Genomic DNA, 7,482 nt, shown 5'->3' on the forward strand with positions numbered 1-7,482 from the left:
CATATGGCTGCACGTAGTGCAGCCCAGGCATTTGAAGCATCCTGGACATGAAGATTTAAGAAATGTAGTGATATTGCTTTTCTTCGTACTCTCAATGTTAGTTTTAACAACAAAGTCATGTATGTTCTTACCTCTACGATAAGCAGGCATAATTCGCGTGGCAGACAAAATACCTAGTTTTTTGTCGGTTTGTACTATAGGCCAAAACTTTTTTGTGATTTTATTAATGGCCGTACTTTGAGTGTTGAACTGACTAACCCATATTAATCTATCGGTAGTGTCCGATTTTTTATGGGGAATTAAGTTATTACTTCTACGTATCTTTAACACTTTGTTCTTAATAAGAATAAGGTCAGACCGATAATATCCCCTTTGAATAAACTTAGTGATCATAGTGTCACACGCTGTTTCTAGTTGTGTCTCGTCACTAATGATACGCTTAAGACGTAACATTTGAGAATAGGGGAGACCCTTACGTAGGGAAATTGGATGGTGGCTAGAGGCTTGTAGGATATTGTTCCTATCAGTACTTTTAGTGAACAGGGCTGTTTCAATTTTTTGTTCCCGCAGTGTAATTTGCACATCTAAAAAGTTGACACTTTGCTCATGTATAGTGTAAGTAAACTTCACTGGGGAGTTAGACAAATTATGTGTATTGAGTAAAGACTCCAACAACATATGTGGTCCTGTCCACAATAGTAACAGATCATCAATAAATCTTAAGTACAGTAATACATACGGTTTGGTTGCATCATTGGACAGAAACAGCTCATCCTCTATTTGCAACATGAAACTATTTGCAAACGAGGGTGAGACGTTGCTCCCCATGGAACACCCTTCGAGCTGTAAATAAAAGTTGTTGTTAAATAAAAAAGAATTAAATTAAATTAAATGGCCGTCTTGTACCGCAAGTGATAAGATGTTATCCAATTCCTTTTTGAAGGAAGCAGTAGGGTCAGATTGAAGTTTACGATAGGTAGTGGTATCTGATAATTGACGATCAAGTTCAATGATTATATCATTGAACGGTTCAAGACGGCCATTTAACATCAAGTCAAAATGAGGCATTGACTACTCGATTTCCAGTAGTACCTATCTTATACTCAGTACCCATAATACACAAAAACAGTCATAATCTCCGCCAGGGGATCATTATTTCAAAAAAAAAATCCATTTATTTGGATAATTTCTTACAACCCTGCATTCAAGCAATAGACCACTGCCTGAAGGATACCACAGCTCTCCTGAATAAACTGTCTATTATCAAATCCATCCCAAGTGATTGTCTACTGGCAACTATTGATGTCAGAAATCTCTATACATGCATTCCTCACACAGAAGGACTTAATGCTGTGGAAACTCTGATTTGTAATAATCCATCATATAATGGACCAGATATTGATCTTTTCCTTAGGCTGTTGCAATTAACCTTACAGCAAAATTATTTTTTATTTAACAACAACTTTTATTTACAGCTCGAAGGTTGTTCCATGGGGAGCAACGTCTCACCCTCGTTTGCAAATAGTTTCATGTTGCAAATAGAGGATGAGCTGTTTCTGTCCAATGATGCAACCAAACCGTATGTATTACTGTACTTAAGATTTATTGATGATCTGTTACTATTGTGGACAGGACCACATATGTTGTTGGGGTCTTTACTCAATTCACATAATTTGTCTAACTCCCCAGTGAAGTTTACTTACACTATACATGAGCAAAGTGTCAACTTTTTAGATGTACAAATTACACTGCGGGATCAAAAAATTGAAACAGCCCTGTTCACTAAAAGTACAGATAGGAACAATATCCTATAAGCCTCTAGCCACCATCCAATTTCCCTACGTAAGGGTTTCCCCTATTCTCAAATGTTACGTCTTAAGCGTATCATTAGTGACGAGACACAACTAGAAACAGCGTGTGACACTATGATCACTAAGTTTATTCAAAGGGGATATAATCGGTCTGACCTTATTCTTATTAAGAACAAAGTGTTAAAGATACGTAGAAGTAATACCTTAATTCCCCATAAAAAATCGGACACTACCGATAGATTAATATGGGTTAGTCAGTTCAACACTCAAAGTACGGCCATTAATAAAATCACAAAAAAGTTTTGGCCTATAGTACAAACCGATAAAAAACTAGGTATTTTGTCTGCCACGCGAATTATGCCTGCTTATCGTAGAGGTAAGAACATACGTGACTTTGTTGTTAAAACTAACATTGAGAGTACGAAGAAAAGCAATATCACTACATTTCTTAAATCTTCATGTCCAGGATGCTTCAAATGCCTGGGCTGCACTACGTGCAGCCATATGTTGACAGGGGACACTTTTCGTCATCCGTTCACGGGCAAAAAATGTAAGATACAACATCAAGTAACCTGTACCACACGATATGTGGTTTATTTACTCAGCTGTCCCTGTGGTCTCCACTACGTGGGGAAAACTGACTGCATGTTTAAAGAACGTATGGCCGGGCACAGGACCTCTATCAGAGCTGCACTGACTTCAGGTCGAAGTGACCAACCAGTTGCTAGGCATTTTTTAAATGCCAAACATTCAGTAGCTGTTTTACGACACCGCATAATTGATCACATTCCCCCGCTCAAGCGAGGGAGAAATAGTTGCCAGTTACTACTTAGAGCTGAGGCCAAGTGGATTTTCATATTAGATACGTTGTCCCCCCGGGGGTTAAATGAACAAACCGGCTTATCAGCCTTTATTTAGTTATCATATGTGTAGGATTAATTTCCAGAGTAATATTGGCGGCACCATACTGCTTAGCATCTTTTAATTATTCTATTTAACCCTTGTATATTTTTAAAACATAAGTTACATAGTGGGAGGATTTAGTCCGGGCATAATCAGTCCTCTTGTTACAGGCATGTGCACTTTTGGGCAGACAGTGTGGATGTTTACTTTATAGCAAATGTTGTTACCATCCATTTATTAATATGTATCATTGTTCAAGCTGCTACATTTAGTGCCTAGTCTGGATTTGTAGATAACACTGTATTTATGTTTTCACATCTCAGGTGTTTGTTATTGTTGTGCTGCGGTCCGGGTGCTCCCTGACGCAGAAGCCGGTGCCTCGTGATGACGTCATTGTTGAACGGAGCGGGACGCGACAGGCCGCTGGTGCCACGGATCACCAGACAGAGATAAATTGGTAAGTAGCACATTATGTTATTTTATCCTGCCGAAAATGCCACTATGACATTGAAACGTTGATGAACATCAGACTTGCTGTCTGTTTTTATTTCTGACGCCGTGAGTGCCGCCTGACCGTGCTTCTTATAAATATATATATATATATATATATATATATATATATAAATATATATGTTGTAGAATGGACCGGCACTCTCCTGGCTTGCGCCTTTACCCCGGTGCCTTCTGAGACAAACTTGCAAATTCCCAAATGAAGACAGCGGCACTCGAGGATTTAAATGTATGAAAAAGTGTAATCAAAGCATACAGGTAGCCAATGTTTCGGGGCTCACATGCCCCTTTGTCAAGGTGTGTAACAATAGGTGTGAATTAGAACATACCTTTTATCCAGCCAGTGCACGGTGCGAGACCGTGCTCTGGCGGGCTTCTCCTGGATAAAAGGCACTGGCGGGCTTCTCCTGGATAAAACCTTGTCGGGAAGTAGCCAAGCAGGTTTCAACTACCTGGCAACACTGGCCTTAGGCACTAAGTCAAGACTTACCGATTTGTTGGCACATCTCCTGCCATTGCCAGATCAAACATGTGCTCTGTACTCTAGAGCTTCCAGTGTAGATTCAGTTAAAAGAAAAAAAGAAAAAAGAAACAAGAATTCATAAATACATTTGTAAACAATAAATAAAAATGGGATGAAATTGCAGCTTTCTACAAAGGGATCACAGATTGTTTGGAAACTTCATAGGCAAACTCTATTTTAAGTTGAGACTCTGGTTCAGGCAGAGGCAGATTTAGACTTCATGGGGCCCTAAGCAAGACACCGATTTGGGCCCCTCCTTCATGAAACAATCCTGATTGTGCCCCCCACACCTATTTTAGTAGACAGGCAACCAGTCAGTGTATGATCCCCAATCTACCCCCCGCCTGATTATAGCAGGCAGATGATTGTTTTATGCATTGGGTATGGGATTCCGACCACCAGAATGCCGGTAGGGGTGTGCGCGCAATGAAGCCCCTTGCGGGCTCGATAGCTCGCTGCACTCACCACAGGTTCTATTCCCACTATGTGGGTGTTGTGGACACCCATGAGTGGGAATAGCCCCTGTTAGCTGGCATTGTGTCTGCCGGCATTGTCAGCTTTTGAGATCCCGTCATCGACATTCTGACCACTCAGATCCTGATCAATGGGTTATGAACCACATCCCAGTTTTACTAGTGTACTTAAAATCACACTGTAAGCACTGCACATGGGCAGGTGTAGGCAACAGGCACCTACCAGCTATCTAGTCACTGACAGACTGCGGGAGTATTCAGCCAGCCCAACACTCAGACATTCCCAGTGGAAATCAGAAATGTCCATGACTGCACTGGCTTCACTGTGACTGGCAGTAACTTCTGGTTGAATTCCTACCTGTCAATCACAGACACACAAAGCAGTCCCATGTGGAGGTGTTTCCTCCCTCTAGGACTGCCAGACTGGGCTGTGGTAACCAGAGAGCTGGCATCCTGTTCAAAGCCACTCCCTGCCTTCCGCGCAGTCTTTCCAGCTTCCAGAAGCCCGGGGTTTGTGCATGCGTAGTCGACCCGCGGCGTCTACGCATGTGCCAGTCCCAGAACCTGCTGGATCCATTGCACTGGTGCCGGGTCCTGGGGCTGGCTGTTCCCTCTCATCTCCATGGGGTAGCGGAAACCCCCCTACTAAATGCAAGTAGGAGTTGCCGCTGTACGTAACAACTGTCCACATTAATGCAAATAGGTGTGGCCTCACTCTAAATCAATGTTGTTCATAGGCAAATGTTGGGTTGGGGGTTTCCCGTTGCCCTCCTCTTGGCCAGCTACTCAAATTATGAAAACAATAGCAATAGTATGGAATATTATTACTAGAGCTGCTGCCACATCATGCAGTTTAATGGACAGAGCAGAGCTGCTGCACATGCTCAGCGGCAGCAGCTTCTTATAACAAATTTGCTGTGTGTGTGTGGATTGAGCGCTTAATCAGTGCTCTGGACCTGAGAGTAGGTACCAGTAAGAAGAGACGGGAGCCTTACGATGAGGTGGAAGAATGTGTGCTTAGAAAGTGCAGATCTGTCTCCTATTGGTTCTATTATGTTTGTGTATTTATTTATTTATTTATTTATTTATTATGGGATGTTTAACTTTTTCCTGACCACATATTTTATTTATGTTAGTTAACTATGTTTGATACAGTCTATACCAGGGGTAGGCAACCTGCGGCTCTCCAGCTGCTGTGGAACTATACATCCCTGCATGCCCTACCACAGGTTTGCTGTTAGGATGTTCTAAAACTGTGGCAGGGCATGCTGGGATATGTAGTTCCACCACATCTGGAGAGCCACAGGTTGCCTACCCCTGGTCTACACCTTAGACCATTTATAAGGGGGAATTCAATTGTTTGAAAAGTCGGTTGGGTGTCCTTTTTTCCTGTCTATTAGAAAAAACAAACACCCAACTGACTTTTCAAACAATTGAATACCCCCATAGTGTTATATATTACTACTGTATTGAGAAGAGTACACAGTGTATAAAAAAAACAATGTGTACATTAATGTCAATGGTCGGTACAAGGTTCTTCGACCAGATGCTGACATTTGCTCCAATGTTAAGCAGAGTGCTTGATTGTAGACTGCATTTGGATCCCCCTAGAAATACTGCGTATGCCCCTGTGGTTTGTGCATATTGAAGCTGTGATGTATTTTCTTGTGAATTTTCAACCTTGTATATACTGTACCTATGGTTAAGGATTGCAAAATGTAAATTATAGTAAAGTCTAAAATTAAAATCACTAGAAATTATATATATAACCTAGTGCCAGACAGTGCTGGATTGACAATGGGGGAATACAGCTACAGTTCCTGACCTTGATATAAAAATGGATCCATCATCATGTCAGCATGCTAAAGACCAAACACCAACTGCCCACACTGTTGGTCATAAATCATAATTATTACAATTGTATTTTTATTTCCCTCACAAAATGATACCATTTTTATGCTTTTACATATTGATGGAGACATTGGGGCTGACAGTGCAGAGTGTATTCACGCCTACATGACACTGGCCACACCCACTCAGCACTGGTCACACCTCTTCTGCTTCTCATAACAGGCCCTTTTAACATTTTCAGCCCCAGGCCACCTTAATTTAACCCTGCTGCCAGTGTACATTTGATGTCCAAGGTTTAGGTTTATGTGTCCATTACACAAATCATTACAGTAGGTGTGATGGTATACTTACAGTAACTACTATATAAACGATAATTCAAACATCAGACATTCAGATATTTTTCTGTGTTTTTGCTTTCTTCTTCACAAAAATACACAATTAATTCAAAAGAATGATACAGGAAGCGCAGGAATGCTCTCGTTACTGTGTATTTTACAGTGTTGCATTCAGTACTCATCCGGTAATGATACATTTCTATTTTCCATATATCCAATTAAGAGCAAACAAAATAAGCGTCTATCACGCAATACACTCCTATCTCTGACGCACTTCCACAGGTAAAGTATGGAGAGATCTCACACCCATCTTCTTTGTACTGCAAGTCTACTGTAATTGATTTGGGCTCTCTCTGAAAGCAAACAGGAATGAAAAGGGTGGATATAAGTCTTATACTTTTTTCAAGACTAGAAACTAGAGTCAATTATTCCAGATACAACATTTTTTTTTATAAGTAAACACTCTCATCAATGCATTCATTCAGCCCTGGTTACTGCAGTAAGCAGTTCAGTAGCTGAGTACTTTATACTTACTGGAATAGGTTGTGTTGTGAGATATAATTATTATTAGTCTGTTATGGCAAGCAACAGAGCATCAAGATACAGCCAGCAATCACAGGAGAGCCGAAGGGGTTAACCATGTTTCAGCAACTACAAAACCCTTTGCTTATTACTCTGATAAAGCCGAAGGATTTTGGTGCAGTGCACTGTGGGCACCTTTGGCACCTAGAGGATAAGATCATCACACCTGCCACTCTCATTATCTTAATCCGGCAGAGCTCTCTACATCTGGCCACTTAAGTGCTGAGCAAGCTGCACACACTGCATGGGATGCAGTGACAATGCACCGGCAGGCCTCCAACAACACAGGAGTTTATGTCAAGAAGGCTCTCAGTCTCAGCACTCAAACCGCAGTCTCTTGCCCGCGTGCTCCCACCCTGCGCACTTCCTATTCATTTCATCAACAAAGGATTAAAACTGGTGAGCCTCCTCAGTGTAAACTGAGCTTTGCAGGAGAGGGGGGACATTTAAAATCCTTCCATTTAAGTTACGGATTGTCAAACATATTGTCCATA

Source organism: Pseudophryne corroboree, chromosome 6 (genome assembly GCF_028390025.1).
Source record: "Pseudophryne corroboree isolate aPseCor3 chromosome 6, aPseCor3.hap2, whole genome shotgun sequence".
Lineage (NCBI taxonomy): Eukaryota > Metazoa > Chordata > Amphibia > Anura > Myobatrachidae > Pseudophryne > Pseudophryne corroboree.